Genomic DNA, 17,830 nt, shown 5'->3' with positions numbered 1-17,830 from the left:
GTCTAACCAAAAAAGATTAAGGTTGGAATGATTGCTTAGAAAAATAGCTTGGTTGCTTGAAATTCCAACATTAAAATCACCCTTTAAAAAGAGCATTAAAATCATCCATTCTATATCATATATTAGAAAATAATTAAATTAAATCAATTAATAATAAAATATATTATTAATTAAATTTAATCCCATATAAAGACAATCGCCAAATCAACCATATTATAAAATATTATGTAAACATTCAAATCCTAATTCATCAACTACCAAGATTTTCTTAATTAATTCACATTGTTAATCTATTTTTTATTTTATAAAAAGACTTTACCACTTAATATTTTATAAAAAGACTTTACCACATAATTTTCTTAACAAATATCAAGTCAACTGAATTCCTAACTTACCACTCAATTCTCTTTCACAAATATTAGGTCAAGTCAATTCCTAATATTCTTTTTTCCCAAATCGTAATGGGTCATAGCATCCCTAACTTCACGGATAATAATAAATATTATTGAATTAAGTTTTATTGCGAGATGTATATAATTTTGATGTAATCTAATTTTATAATATATATTCTTTTTAATTATCAAATTTATAAAAATATTCATAATTTTTTATTTAAGTTTGACTCAATTTTACTTATTAAAAATTACATCAAATTTGCATTGATAAATATTTTGATTTCCCATACTATTTAAATAACATTTTTTTAAACTTGGGCACAGTCCAGATGTACCAAAAATTATTTTTTTTAAAACCATTTTAAAGAATGAGAAAGGAGATAAATATTTTTAATGGGAAATATATTATGAATTAATTTAAAAATGATAAATATAAAAATAATATTATATAATCTAATCGTATAAATTATTTGATTTTTTGTACTATTTAATTTGTATAATTTTAGTGTTTTAAAGTTTTTTATTTTATTGAATTTATTTATATATTCAAAAATGTATTTTAAACCAAAAATAGTAATTTTACTTAAAATTGTATCGTTAAATTTGAGTGAAAAATGATTTCATATATAAATTAAAAAATACACTTATATATAATTTAGACATAATCTAAATACAAAAAAATGAAATTTTTAATGAAAAATCAAATGATTTTTTTAATGTGAAATAAAATAAAAATTATTTTATATTAATAAATGATAAATATAAAAATAAATATCATATAATTCAATTTAATATGATTATTTGAAATATTAATTTTTTTATGTTACAATAACAATTTTTATATAAAAAATATAATTTAATGATACAATATTAATTAAAAATGAGGTAAAAAAATAATAAATTAAATAGATTTTTAATAAAATAATATTAATTAAAAATTATAAAAAGTCAATAAATTTATCACATACTTATGCATAGGAGTTGTCTTTATTGTGATTTTTGGACTTTCGGGTGTTAGTAGGAATCTGGTTGAAAAAATTGAAGTGAAATCTTGATTTGTGTTATTTAAACTAGTTTTTTTGACTATATATATAGATTCAACACGCTGAAAAACTCTAGAACACTTTGACTATACAAAAATTACCCATCAAACTTATCATTTCAATAAATTCCAACAAAATTTTAAAAAATTAAAATCGAAAAAACCCACTAAAATACCTTTCAATAAATTTCAACTCATATATAAATATAATTATACCACCCCATTTCAACTCATATATAAATATAATTGTACCACCCCCAGTTCAGGCTCCCCATCCACTTTGCTCAAATAGTGACCATTAAATGATAAACAGACTAATTACTGTTCCACTATCCCCACCCTCTTTTAACTCCATTTATTTCTCCAACTTCAACACGTGCTTCTCGCCACCGGATAATGCCACGTTGAACGCGTCGCTGGTGGCCCCCTCTCCCTAATCCTCCGTTTAAGGCTGACCCGTGTATTAACTCCGGTTAAAGCGGAGGACATAGTTGTTGACCCTTTGGTTCTTTGAAGTCAACTCAAGAACGAACGTGCGGTTCATGGGAAATCTATGACCGTGTTTCCGTCAAATAGTGGAGGCTACGCCGGCATTTAATGTTAATTAGTATAGTTTATTATTAATTTTAGTATATAAAAGTATTAACTATGATTAAAACAAGAAACTTAATGCGATGAATCTGGAAGATAATTTACAGAAAAAACCTAATTCGATGAATCGGGAAGATGATCTACACAATTATAAAAATTACAAAAATTTAAAAAATAAAATATAAAAATAAATCCCATCACCCACTCTAACCTAAATTTTAATATCTATTTAAAATTAATTTACAAGTATTCCCATTCGTGTTAAAACTCCATTAACAAATAGTTAGCCATTAATTTAATATTAGCCGTTGCCATGGCCATTTCGTAGAACGACTGGAGTGAGTGGTGTCGCATTTAATGCGAAGACGTGGCTTCTTATGGAACACCCCACCCTTTTCTTCCGTGTTTGGATTTAATGAAATGAAAATTTGTAGAGAAGAACGAAAGTTCCGGCCGCGTAGCCAGAAAACCTTTCTGCTCATTCAGTCGTACAGAGAGGATGAGGGAAAGAAACTTTTGAACAATAATTATTACAACATTATCTAACTTTACACGATATATTTTTATATAATGTGAATCGAAAAGAGCGTAGCAACCACCCAATTCCGAAAAATCTTTCTCCAGGGATTGCTTAATGGGGACGCCAGATGCGGGTAATTGGGGTCAGAGGGCCGTTTGAATTGTGTAAAATGGGGCCCATTCCGATGTGTTTCCCCTGCACGGTTCTGGCCATAAAGAAGTCACAGAGATGGTGATGATGATGGAGTGGTTGGTGACAAACAATTGCCAGCTTGTTTTTTTTCCATATGTTCTCAGGCCCTTGTTTCTCCTTGTTTTCACAAACTCTTTTGTCCCTTCCCTACACGTTTCCTTGTCTCGAAACTCCTCTGCAATTACATTGCGGTGACATTTCTATAAAAGATGATTCAGGGTGAATGAGCGAGCGAATATGCCATCGCGCCCTCGATTCACAGCTTCTGCCTCTGCTGCTCCTCTGCCTAGTGGCCAGCTTGAGTTTTTTCCTTCGGCTTCGTTTTCAAGAAGTAAAGTACAGAAGAAGCCATCGCTGGTCCTCGGCCTGGCCGTGGGAGGAAGCATAGCAGCAGCTATAGCTTTCATAGTTTTTCTGCTCCTGCTTTACAGAAGGCTCAGAGGAAGCAAAACGAGCCCACATGATGGGGTTTCGGAAAATTTGCAGAGATACTCCTATCGAGCGCTTAAAGCCGCGACCGGGTCGTTCGCCGAGGGGCAAAAGCTGGGCCAGGGCGGGTTTGGGGCGGTTTACAAGGGGAAATTGCGTAACGGAACGGAAATTGCCGTCAAGGTTCTGGATACCAATTCCGTGCAAGGCGAGCGCGAGTTTCAGAATGAGGTTTCCGTTATAGGAAAGGTCAGCTCGCCGCACATAGTGGGCCTCCTGGGTTTCTGCGCGGATCGGAAAAGAAAGCTTCTGGTTTATGAATTTATGCGGAATCGGAGCCTTCAGGATGTTCTGTTTGGTGATAAATATTCTGTGCAGCTCGACTGGAAGAAAAGATTCGGGATTATGATGGATGCCGCCGAGGGCTTGGCTTTCTTGCATACCAAATGCGAGCCTGCAATAATTCATGGCGACATTAAGCCTAGCAATATTCTACTGGATGGCGGATTCTCTGCTAGAATTGCCGATTTTGGCCTCGCCAGGCTGAAGGTAGAGGATCTGGAACAGCAGAAAGAGGATCTCGAGGGGCAGAAAGCCGAAGGAAAGAGGGATGAAGCGGTGCCGGTCGATGTGATCGCCGAAGATGATAAGTCGGTGAGGGAAGAAACGGAGAGCGTGATGACTGCAGATTTGGGATTGTCTGCTGTTGATGGAGATCCGGGGTGTCTGGGGAATATGCAGTCGCCGGAAACTTATGGTAGCAGTTCGGTATCGCCGGAGCAGAATCCGGGCTTTCTTTCGAGCAGTGCTTCTCCCGAGGGTTTGAATGATGAAACAGAAACGGTGGTGACCGAGACTCATGACGAAAGAACCCCCTCCGAGATTGTCGATTTGGAGAAAAACATGGGAATGTCGAGCAATGGGATCGTGGCCAAGACTGGATCTGTGGACTGCAGGAGCACCGATTTTTCCAGGGATGATGATGATAAAATGAGCATCGATAGCGCGAGGAAAAAGACTCCAACAAAGGACTGGTGGTGGAGGCAGCAGGAAAGCAGTGGGGAATTCAGCGTTAAGGACTATGTTATGGAGTGGATTGGTACTGAAATTAAAAAGGAGAGGCCCAGGGGCAGCGAACGGGATTTGAACCCGGTTGGGAGGAGGAAGAAGCCAGAGAAGAGGCCGAGGAGGGAAAAAAGCTTCGAATGGTGGGTGACTCTTGCAGAGGAGGACGAGAGTGAAGAGCCCAAGAAGAAGGAGAAATCAAAGAGCAGAGAGCGCAGGGAATGGTGGAGGGAAGAATTTTGCGAAGAATTGAGCCAGAAGAGCAACCGTAGCAGTAGACGAGTTAATAGCCGAAGCAGAAGCAGAGACTGGTTTCGCGATGAACCTCTTCCCCTGCACCACCATAGTAGGGATTGGGGTAGCGGAGATGTAATGAGAAGCGGAGTGAGCAGCACACCGAGCATGCGAGGCACCGTTTGCTACGTTGCTCCCGAGTATGGCGGTGGCGGTGCGCTCTCAGAGAGGGGCGATGTTTACAGTTTTGGGGTTCTTCTGTTGGTAATTATCTCCGGCCGGAGGCCTCTGCAGGTTATGGCGTCTCCGATGACACATTTCGAGAGAGCGAATCTCATATCGTGGGCCAGACACTTGGCTCGTTCGGGCAACGTCTTGGACCTCGTGGACGCCACGCTTGGTGAGGACTACGATAAAACCCAGGCTCTGCTTTGCATCACCGTTGCTCTTCTCTGCCTGCAGAGATCGCCAGCAGCGAGACCCGCCATGACTGAGGTGGTCAAGATACTGTCAGGGGAAGTGGAGGCCCCGTCGCTTCCTTTCGAATTTTCTCCTTCGCCACCATATGGGTTTCCCTTTAGGTCGCGCAGGAAGGCCTCTTGCAGGGCTTCCCCTGCAATTCATGCATAAATTTTGTAGTGCTTATGTTTTTTTGGTGACTGCATCCATAAATTATTCCCATTCCCATTCCCATTCCCATTCCCATTTCCATTGTAATTTTTTTTACTTTACAGGGCATGTACAATACATCTATTGGCAATACCCTGAGTCCGACTCCGAGCTGACTTTGTTCTAATGCCCAGATGGAGTTTCACAACTTTCATAGGAGTTACTATAGAGACCGTGGGGTCTGGACTGCAAGCTTAGCTTTCATATTAATTTTACTTACAGATCTAATGTCCTTGAGCCGTAATAATGAATATATTCGTCCTTCTCATCGAAGAAATGTATACATTTATTTTTAGCAGTATTGTCATAAAGGCATCGTACAGGGTAAGTTATTGCGAATTGCCAAGCAAGGCTGCAGCCTTCAAACACGTTTTGAGAGTAGGTGAAACCCATCCAGGCAAGTAATGTCACATCAATTCTTCTGTCTGGATTGGATTTTTGATTATTTGTTCCGTGCAGTGCTGAGTCTCCAGGCTATTAATTAAAAGCTTAGGTGCAGAATTCTAGTCTTACTGTATGTTCAGTGATACAAAATGGAAAAACACTGTTACTTCAATTATTTTTCCATGCTGGAATGTGTTTTTCTTCTAATTTCATTATATTTTTATTTTCGATTTCAATTCTTCAGAGATTACAAATTGTTTTTCCAATTCTCTTTTTTTTTGAAAGCTATAAAGTTTTAAATAATTTAAATAATTTGTGTTTTGATGTTTAGAAATTATAAAATTATTAAAATTTAAATAATGTGTGTTTTGATGTTTAGAAATTATAAAATTATTAAAATTGAACCATTCTGGGCAGTTTTTTTTATCTTGAATTTGATGAGAAGGTGCAATTTTGATAATAAAATTGAGATTTTGAATTTGAAGAAAAGGTGTAATTTTTATAACAAAATTTTGTTCTATTGGACCTATAAATAAATGGGTTTTCATTTTTCCTAATTTTGATACATTAAAGGTCCAACACTAAAAGTGCAAATTTTGATGGTGAAATTTTGATGATTTAGTCTGAAAATTCTGATGATTTAATAGTTTTGAAAATGTTCAGTTATCATAATTTTGACATGCCATAAATGGATGTGAATTTCAGTTATCAAAAGGGGAAGGACATCCATTTTGATGATTTAATAGATCTAATGTCCAGTTATCATAATTTGGCAATGCCATAAATGGATGGGAATTTCAGTTATCATAATTTGGACATGTCATAAATGGATGTGAATTTCAGTTATCATAATGGGAAGGAATGGGAAGGATTTTGATTCTCATATTCATTTGGAAAACTTTATATTACAATTTCAATCATAAAATATTCACAATTAAAATGAAAAATGAGATCGGTTTACTAATTTTTAATTATTTTATGTGGTTTTCTTGGTGGGATTAAAATAAAAAATGGAAGTTTCATTTTGAAAGTTGTTGTTTAATTATTTTATGTGGTTTTTTTGGTGGGATTCAAATAAAAGATGAGATAAGTTTATTTCAGCTATAAAAAATGAGAAATTTATATCATTTAATTTTGGAAGTTGTAGTTTAACTATATTTTATGTTATGGAAGTTTTTTGAGACCATTTCTATTTGAAAAATTTGGTAGAAATGTGTATAAATTAAAATTTCGAGTTTTTTCTAGATCATTTTTATGTGAAATTTGGTAGATGTTAGTATGAATTAAAAGTTTTAAAGAGTTTTTCAGGAATTTTTTAAAATGCTGAATCTATTGATCAAAATACATTTTACAATTTAAAGATACATTAATCTAATATATAGTTGTATCACTGAATTTCAAACAAAAAAACCTTAAAACATAGAAAAATAAACAAACTATTCCAAAACATTAATCTGGTAGATATCTGTATTTGTATGAATTAAAACCAAGAGAACTTAAAACATAGAATGGTAAACAAACCATTCCAAAATATTAATCTCACAATGGGATTTGATCTATATTTGTAGATCTCCGTATGCATTAAAGGTTTCAAATAGTTTTTCAAGAAATTTTTTCAAAACCCTGAATCCATGATCAAAAATACATTTTATAATTTAAAAATACATTAATCTAGTATATAGTTGTATCACTGAATTTCAAACGAAAGAACTTTAAACATAGAATACTAAACAATCTATTCCAAAATATTAATCTCACAATGGAATCTGATTTATAATTGGTAGATATCTGTAGTTGCATGAATTAAAACCAAAAAAAAATTGCATGAATTAAAACCAAAAAAACTTAAAACATAGAATGGTAAACAAACTATTCGAAAATATTAATATCACAATGAGATTTGATCTATAATTGGTAGGCTGTATGAATTAAAACTAAAAGAACTTAAAACATGATCTATAATTAGTAGATTGTATGAATTAAAACCAAAAGAACTTAAAACATAGAATGGTAAACAAACTATTCCAAAATATTAATCTCACAATGGGATTTGATCTATAATTGGTAGATATCCGTATGGGCTGTATGAATTAAAACTAAAAGAACTTAAAACATGATCTATAATTAGTAGATTGTATGCATTAAAACCAAAAGAACTTAAAACATAGAATGGTAAACAAACTATTCCAAAATATTAATCTCACAATGGGATTTGATCTATAATTGGTAGATATCCGTATGAATTAAAGGTTTCAAAGAGTTTTTCAAAGAAATTTTTCAAAACCCTGAATCATCAAAACTATATTTTACAATTTAAAAACACATTAATTTAATATATAGCTGTATCACTGAATTTCAAACAAAAGAACTTGAAACATAAAATTGTAAACAAACTATTCCAAAATATTAATCTCACAATGAGATCTGATCTATAATTGGTAGATATCTGTATCTGTATCTGTATGACTTAAAACCAAAAAAACTTAAAACATAGAATGATAAAACCATTCCAAAACATTAATCTCACAATGGGATCTGATCTATAATTGGTAGATATTCATATGAATTAAAGGTTTCAAAAACTTTTTCAAAAGCCTGAATCCATGATCAAAAATATATTTTACAATTTAAAAACACATTAATCTAGTATATAGTTGTATCACTGAATTTCAAACAAAATAATTTAAAAAATAGAATGAGATCTGATTTCAAATTTGGTAGATATCTATATAAATTGAAAGTTTCAAAGAATTTAGATTTTTCAAAATGCTGAATCTATTGATAAAAATACATTTTACAATTTAAAAACACATTATATAAATTGAAAGTTTCAAAGAATTTAGATTTTTCAAAATGCTGAATCTATTGATAAAAATACATTTTACAATTTAAGAACACATTATATAAATTGAAAGTTTCAAAGAATTTAGATTTTTCAAAATGCTGAATCTATTGATAAAAATACATTTTACAATTTAAGAACACATTATATAAATTGAAAGTTTCAAAGTATTTAGATTTTTCAAAATGCTGAATCTATTGATAAAAATACATTTTACAATTTAAGAACACACTATATAAATTGAAAGTTTCAAAGAATTTAGATTTTTCAAAATGCTGAATCTATTGATAAAAATACATTTTACAATTTAAGAACACACTATATAAATTGAAAGTTTCAAAGAATTTAGATTTTTCAAAATGCTAAATCTATTGATAAAAATACATTTTACAATTTAAGAACACATTAATATATAAATTGAAAGTTTCAAAGAATTTAGATTTTTCAAAATGCTAAATCTATTGATAAAAATACATTTTACAATTTAAGAACACATTAATCTAATAATTGTATCACTGAATTTCAACCAAAATAACGGATAAACATCACCATTCCAAAATATTAATCTTACAATAGAATCTAATCTATAATTGCATCACCGAACCAAACTGAAGTCTACCTTCTTTCACTGTTATTTTTGTTCCATCAAATAATTTTTAATTGAATTACATTGTGGATACCCAACATGGTGTGTCATCTGATCTGCATGTGTGTTATTTAACTACACGTGAATGGCTACAGTTGGATTGAGTCATGGACATTGAAGACTTTATGAGACGGGAATGGTTCAACTATGGCTATCACATTCCATGGGACCCATTTCATGATTTACACACATGGAGAGCATGCTGCCTGTACTTTACAGGCAACTTTTCACCGAATGAGCGATGGCACAAAATTTTATACCTTCGGTTTCTCCAAATAGAAATATGAAATCTTGAGGAAATTCGGTTCCAAAGAAAGCAACACATAATTAATTCGTGGGCAGAGATGCAAAATTTCTGATATGATATTTCTTTGCAGCATTTGCATTGTTTTTTAGTAGAGTGTGTTCATCAGGCTGGTGCTTTGCTTAAATTTTGTGCAGATGCAAAGTTTGTGATGATACATTTCTTGCAGCGTTTCAACTTTTAGCAGAGCGCACTGATCAGGCTGTTGCTTTGCAGAAGGAAATAAAAGACTAGTTTTATATTCAGCCAAGTTGCTTATTTTTAATTTCAGAATCAATTTTTATAACTATATTTTAAAAACCAAGCCTGATTTGTGGACAGACAAATGGAATTTCAGCAGCTTGATTTTCAGCCAAATAATTTAATGGAAATAAATTAAATATTATATTTACTTTAAATTAAATTACCTTGCAAAATATTTTAGTTTTTTTTCCACAATAACATATGAGTGTAATATACACCATTTTTTCATATAATATATTTCATATAATATATTTGGTAATGTGCTCTACCCTAACTTTAGTATGTATAAACATGTTCTTTTGAGTACTTTTAAATATTTTATTGCCTAAATACAACCATACCCTTTGTTTGTCACTTTCCGCTCTTTTCATCTTCTATATGAAGGAAAACGCCACAGAAAATGAGTAGAGAGACGTATTTGATTTGTCTTCCAAATTGTTCGTTGGATGATAATAGTGTTTTGTTTTTTTGTGTTTTGCACCTTTTAAAAAGCAATTCAGTGTAATACTTTGCCTTGGAATGAAAAATTGAGGGGTTTGGAAAAAAAAAATTGAGGAATTGATTTGAGATAATAATGTTATTATTATTATTTTTTTTTAATTATTTGGTATTTTGTTTATATATATATATTATATAATATTAATTTTCTGTGGTGGTTTTTTGGATTGGAAACTAGATTAATAATGAAAATTAATGTGTTTTGTTTGAAATGTATAAGAAGGTTTATTGACCAAGATTTTATTATACAAGACATTATGTCATAGTATTGGTAAATTCTAAGTGAAGTACTAAAACCATAATGGGGTAGTTGGAAGTACTAAATCCATTATACCAGTGGATATGAGTTGGCACAACTGCCATAGAAACAATTCTTATCCTTATTCTTTAGGGGACAGTCCAACAAGGAGTGTTTCGGTTTATACCCAATCACATAGTTAATTGAAACCATCAAGAGGATGTAGAAATATCAATGGTGACTAGAATGTTGGATTGATTGGAGGCATAAGATTTGATTTATTGCAGAATTGTTCCTTAATGCAAGCCATTTCTTCAAGTTCTTCCACCCCAATAGGGTTTATATATATAGTTAGGCACTTTGCATTATGTCAAATGACGATTACATAGGCCAAATTTTTTTTGCTATTGGTTTGCCCAAAGGGAAACCAAACCAGTAACATAAGTTTGGAACCTTGAGGTTGCTAAGACCTTGTTTTACTAGACCATATTTTAAATAGAAACTTATGAAAACAAGTTTGCTATGTCGAAGCTTGACATACATTAGCATGAGAAGAAAAAAAGTTCTATTAGTCTTGCAAGCAAAAACCAGTGAGTTATAACAATTATTGGGAAGAATCTCCAGCGATCCACGTTGGATGATCACTACCCTCATGCAAGGAGGATATGTTGGTTGATCTCCTAGATAGAATGGTTAGCTTGCAGTCCATATTGTCAATTTTCCCCTCCAGCTCTGCCAATATGATAGAATTCTCTTGTAGAGTCTTTTTGTACCTCCCTATGCCACCTACAATATTCAATTGATGTTTAACTTTGTGTCAGATTTGTGCCATGATTGATGAAGTGATGGGAGTGCATACAATGCACCAAGTATAGTGGGAGATGCAACCCCCTTTTGTGTGAGCTGGCATCATATCAAGGTCAGGGGGGATGCCAGCCCCTGGGCACCTTATGGTAGCGATCAACCTAGAAGGAAAATTGGGCACGACACAGTGCAAAAATAAACTTGCTGTAGGCGTTGCGAAATATTTTCGTAACGCCTCTAGAAACTTCGTTTCCGCTCTTGGGAATGTGAAGCGATTTGATCCTCTGTCAAAATGATCTCTCACTTTCTTAATCACGCCCTCCACGCTCAAGTTTTGGTCTCCCTTTTCTCAGCTACCAAGGTTTATGCTCAATATCCCAACAACACAGGCGCGACAACATTCAGGCCAAAGGCTTTGTCTCAACGCTCAACTTACTCAGATTCCTACACTTCTCTACTCCAAAAACGTTTTCCTCCTGCCTCTCTGCATCCAACATCCCCTTATCGACTTAATGGGTCATCCCTCTTTAGAAAACATGTGTCACTGCTTGCAAAATAGAGATGCTGCAAACTAATGGTTTGGGTCACAATAACAAGTACGCATACTGACCACAACTCAAAAGTCAAAGATCCACTAACACTTAACGCTATAGGCCTGGGGTCACACTAATTCTAGAATGAAATCAAATGTATATATAATTTGAACACAAAGATAACAACACAGAGAAATAACATAGAGCTATGGAATGAATATGCTACACATTTCTTTTATTTATTTCATATGTACAGGTTTGAGGAAGCTCCTCTCCTCTCCAATCAATGCTCCTTTTATGCACATCCTTGGCAACTGATTCACTTCCCCTTCTCTCTAATTGAGGGAAGTCGAAAAGACACAACAAAAATGACTCTTCATTTCCTAGACTCTACAACTTATTCAAATTTTGTATTTACATTATTCAAAATCTCATTAAAGGAGACAAAATCGACTTTTCCAGCCCAACATGTGGCCAATCCACCACATTGTCAAGCCCCCTTCGTTTTCCACCATGAACTTGGTCTAATGCTCCTGCATCAGACTCCCTAGGAAAGGAAAAACTCATGAGCTCCTGCTCATAAGGTCCTCTACAGAGCAACCTGCCTTGTGCAACCCTACAACACTCATCCATGTAGAATCCTCCATTAGACAGTCCTTCCACTTCACCAAAAAATCCAAATACTCTTTTCCCCTGGTGTTCTTTGCAACTCCGGTGTCCAAGATGCTCTCAACCTTTGGACCCTCTGCCATAGGCATCTTCTTTATCCAACGTTGTTCATTGACCTCCTTATTTCTCCCACTTGCTGTAGTGGTACCTTCATCACCAACTTGATAAGGATACAAATCAACCACATTGAAGATAGGTGAGATACTTAGGCCCATAGGTAGCTCCAGTTCATAGGCATTTGTAGAAAACTTTCTAAGTATCCTACAAGGTCATATTTTCTTCATTTTGAGCTTGTTATACTCCCCTCTTGGGAATCTCTCTTTTCTCAAATGTGCTAAGACCATGTCCCCTACCTCAAAGTTTACCTCTCTCCTTGAATCTTCTCTTTGTTTGTATTTGTGGTTGCTTCCCTGTAGCTTCTGTTTTATTTCCTCATGTAATTCACTCATTGCTGCTGCAAAATCCTCCCCATCAACACTCCTCTGCTCAATTTTTCCCAAATCTCTCAGCTCACAAACTCCTCTAGGATGCATTCCATACAAGATCTGAAATTGATTCTTCTCGATGCTCCTATTTGGTGAATCATTGTATGCAAACTCAACTTGAGCTAATACACGATCCCACTGCTTGGGATGCTCTCCCACAAGGCTCCTCAATAGGTTTCCGAGACTCCTGTTCACAACTTCAGTTTTCCCATCAGATTGTGGGTGATAGGCTGAGCTGAAGTTCAATTTTGTTCCAAGATTCTTCCATAAAGTCCTCCAAAAATGTCCGGTGAACTTGGTGTCCCTGTTAGAAATTATACTCTTTGGCAAGCCATGCAATCAGACAATCTCATTGAAAAACAAATGAGCCACATGTGTAGCATCACTAGTCTTGCAACATGGGATAAAGTGAGCCATCTTCGTAAATCTGTCCACAACTACAAGTATAGAATCCTTACCTTGTTGCGTCCTCGAAAAACCCAAAACAAAATCCATACTCATCGAGTCCCATGGTCTACTTGGAATGGGTAGATGAGTATACAACCCAACATTTTGACTCCTCCCTTTTGCATGCTGGCATACCCTACATTTTCCTACATATTTTTACACATCAACTCTCATCTTTGGCCAAAAATAGAAGTGTTCCAACTTCCCAAGTGTCTTGTCCACACCAAAATTCCCTGCCAATCCTCCATTGTGCTTTTCCTGCATCAGATTCTCCCTCATTGAACAATGGGGAATACATAACTGACTGTTTTTTAACAACAAACCATCCTACAACATAAACTCCCTCCATGGGCTGCTATCTCTACTCATGGGGTTCCTGCATGCTTCAAAGGCCTCTCATAAATCAACATCATCCTTGCATAAGTCCTTCAGATAATCAAAGCCCAAAATCTGCACATGGAACTCCTGCATGATCAAGCTCCTCCTGCTCAAAGCATCAATTACCTTGCTCTCTTGTCCACTCACTCTTTGGTGGAATTCCACCCACTTGGCATGCTTATGATTCAACTTATGTTGCTGCATTATATACTGTAATGCAAAATTTTCAAAGAACAAAACAAACTACTTAGGCATCAAATAGTGCCTTCAATGCTTCAATGCTTGAACCACCACATAGAATTCCTTGTCATAACAAGAGTATTTTTGCTTTGAGTCATTCAACTTCTCGCTGAAATATGCAACAGGTCTGCCTTTTTGACTCAATACTGCTCCAATGGCTGGAACACTAGCATCACATCTGCCTTGGGAAAGCTGATTAGAGTTAGGTTGCTTCAACACTGACTTCTCAGTGATATTTTTCTTCAAGAGTTGGAAACTTTTCTCTGCTGCTACTGTCCAACAAAATGGATGTCTATCCTTATTGATTGCCTCAATGATAGGTGCACAAATACCACTCTAATTGTTGTTGAACTTGTGATAGAAGCTAGCTAAATCATGAAAACTCATAACTTAAAAAATGTTCTTAGGTGAAGGCCAAATCACAATTGCATCTATCTTCTCCGAATCCATTTTCAGCCCATCCTTTGAAATGACAAAGCCAAAGTATACCAAATCAGACATCATGAAAATACACTTCTTTAGGTTAATCAATAGTTTCTCTTGTTGCAACCTTTCTAGAACATACCTTACATGCCTAAGGTGTTCTTCCTTTGTTCGACTGAAAATAAAAATATCATCTAAATAAACAATAACAAACTTACCGACAAACTCCTTCAAGACCTCATTCATCAACCACATGAAGGTGCTTGGTGCATTTGTCAGTCCAAATGGCATGACTAACCATTCATATAGTCCACTATTGGTCTTGAAAGTTGTCTTCCACTCATCCCCTTCTCTGATCCGAATCTGATGGTAACCACTCTTCAAATAAACCTTTGAAAAGTAGGCTACCCCACTCAAACAATCTATCATGTCATCCATCTGTGGCAATGGAAATCTATACCTGATTGTAATCTTGTTGATTTCTCTGGAATCTGTGCACATCCTCCATTCTCCATCTTTTTTTGGACTAAGTACCATAGGGACATCGCATGAAATCAGGATTTCCCTTATCAACCCTTTGTCCAACAATCCTTGAACTTGCTTCCTTATCTCTTCATTCTCCTTGGGTGTCATTCGGTAAGCAGCTTTGTTTGGAAGGCTTGCACCTGGTATCAGGTCTATGTGATGGTTGATACTTCTCTTAGGTGGAAACTCACTTGGAAAGTCATCTACCACGATATCACTAAACTCATGCAACATCTCTTGAATCTCAATAGGTAAATTTGTAATTTCAGTGTGCAAAAGTATTACTTTTGGCTTGCAGACCACTGCATAGCTGACCTCTTCTTCCTCCATTTGTTGCAGAAATTCCTTTCCTCCCAACAACAATGCTTTTGAGCTACTTGTCCTAGTTGTACTTTCTTCCTTCAATGGTACAAGGGTGTGCTTGATGCCATCCTTTTCAAACTTATAGGTATTGTTCTCTCCATCATGCACCACTTTCCTATCAAATTGTCAGGGTCGTCCCAAAAGAAGGTGGCAGACATCCATTGGCATGATGTCACAAACTACCTTATCCTTATATCGACCTATCTAGAAATCTACTTCGCTATACTCACTTACCAACAATTGGTGACCTTTCTGCAGCCATGATACTTTATATGGTGTTGGATGCTTCAACCTTTTCAATCCAAGTTTTTCCACCATTTCTGTGGAAACTAGATTGTCAGTGCTTCCACTGTCAATCACCACTTTGCAACATTTTCCTCTGGCCTTGCAAACAATCCTAAACAAGGCTTTCCTCTGTGTTGGTTCAACAATCTCCTTGGATGGTTTCAACAAGACCTTATTCATCATTAAAGCTTCTCCCGTCTCTGGTGCATTTTTTGCCATAGGTGCCTGTGCTTTTACTGCTTTCGACTGAGCTACATATGCATCTCTCTCTCCTCCTTTTTCAAGGACACTCAAAATATCTGTGACCCAACTGCCCACATTTATAGCACTGGTACACAATGTCTCTGCGTCTTCCTCTACCTCTACCTCTCCAGTAAGGTCTTCCTCCTTTAGAGTCACCTTCTTTCTCTTGTTGTCCTTATTGTCTTGGGTTACCTGCATCATTCTTTTGGGCTGGAGCCTTCCCTCTTCTAGTTGTCTGTCTTTTTCCCCTAGCAAAACCACGACCTCTGCTTGAATCCTGCTTCCTCATTATCTTTTCTTCCACCCTCAAGGAAAACTTGTATGCTTCTTCCATCATTTGGGGAGAAAGCATACTGATTTCATCTTGAATCTCCAGCTTCAAGCCATTGATGTACCTTGATGTTTTCTCCAGGGTGTCTTCTACATAACCTGCCCTCAAATTCACCCTGTAAAACTCCTCAGTATATTCTCTAACTGTTAGCAACCTTTTCTTGAGGTTATGCATGTCTGTAGAGGGATAGCTAATAGTCTTTTGGCAGAAACTTCCCCTTCATCTTTGCTATCATCCTGTCCCAAATTTTAATCAATGGTTTCCCCTTTTTCCTTCTTTCAGCCTGCACATTGTCCCACTGCAATGTAGCATGGCCTTTCAACCTAGTTACGACAAATTTTACTCACTTATCTTCTTCAATCTCCTTGTACTCAAAATACTTGTCTAGTTCACTAATCCAATCCATCAAATTATTTGATACCAAACTGCCATCATAGGTGGGCAACTCAAGTTTTGGTATTAAACTTGAGCTTAGCACCAACCTTAACAACTTAACCTCTGAAGCCTCATCCATAGGGGTTGCTCTTTCTGCTATAGCTTCTTCTTAAGATCCGCTATCATCTCCAACCTCAGGGTCTTGCTGCCTGCTGGTTTCCATGGCCTCTAAATGAGATTGTGACCTCTGTATCTCTTCTTGGAGTTCTGCATTAGCTACGAGTCTCCCTCCACGACCTCACACTCTTCTTTCTCGCATTGCCATCTCCCTTTGCCGTAGACAACGCCACCAATATCAAATGCAACTCTATCACAAACGTAGCTCTACTTCAAACCTACTATGATACCAAAAATTGATGGCAACAAGCAACTTGGAAGGAAAATTGGGCACAACACAGTGCAAAAATAAACTGGTTGTAGGCAATGCGAAATATTTTCATAGCACGCTGCGAAATATTTTTGTAGTGCCTATAGAAACTCTGTTTCCACTCTTGGGAATGTGAAGCAATTCAATCCTTTGTCAAAATGATATCTCACTGTCTTAATCACGCCTTCCACGCTCAGGTTTTGATCTCCCTTGTGTCAACTACCAGGGTTTATGCTCAATATCCCAACAACACAAGCTCGACAATGTTCAGGCCAAAGGATCTGTCTCAGCGCTCAACTTACTCAGATTCCTACGCTTCTCTACTCCAAAAACGTTATCCTACCATGTCTCTGCATCCAACATCCCCTTATCAACTAAATGGGTTGTCCCTCTTTAAAAAACTTGTGTCACTGCCTACAAAATAGAAACGTTGCAAACTAATGGTTTGGGTCGCAATATCTAGTCCCATTTCTGATTTCCCAAAAGCTATGCTCTTAGAAAAGATGTTTATCGCTCAAAGTAGCATTCCAGATATGAAAACCCCTAATATTTCCTGCCATTTTAATGAGCTGAGATTCTTGGGTATTGGGGGCATACTTATGTTTCCACATTTTGTTGCATAAAGCTTATGAGTTTTTGATCCATCTCCACTAGGTTTTAGCACTTAAGGCTTCACTGAGTATATTTGAATCACAGAGACCGAAGCTTCCTTCTTTTTCCAGGCAACGGGTTTTGTCCCATGCAACTAGAGCCCATTTTCGTTCTCTTTTGGTGCCCCCTAGAGGAAGTTGTGCTGAATATTTCTAAATCTTGTTTATGATGTCTTTGGGGGTTGCCATTGCTGAGAGAAGATAGGTAGGGAGGGATTGAAGGATATATTTGAGCAAGATCAAAGAACTGACTAGATTGAGTGATTTGAAAGTCCAACAAGAAAGTTTGGCTTTACATTTAAGAAGAAGATTTTCCCATACATTTTGTTTGAGAGGATTGCCAATTAGAGGGGCTCCTAG

At 35.7% G+C, this 17,830-nt stretch overlaps 1 pseudogene; it reads left to right on the top strand.

Moving 5' to 3' along the window:
• Positions 1-2,788: 2,788 nt before the first annotated feature.
• Positions 2,789-5,693, top strand: LOC149219374 (receptor-like serine/threonine-protein kinase At2g45590 pseudogene; annotated as a pseudogene).
• Positions 5,694-17,830: the final 12,137 nt, after the last annotated feature.

Source organism: Pinus tabuliformis, chromosome Q (genome assembly GCF_031772625.1).
Source record: "Pinus tabuliformis cultivar Carrire ecotype Pingquan chromosome Q, CPIR1, whole genome shotgun sequence".
NCBI lineage: Eukaryota > Viridiplantae > Streptophyta > Pinopsida > Pinales > Pinaceae > Pinus > Pinus tabuliformis.
Note: the sequence above shows the minus strand (reverse complement) of the source record. Positions and strands in the feature narration are given on the sequence as shown.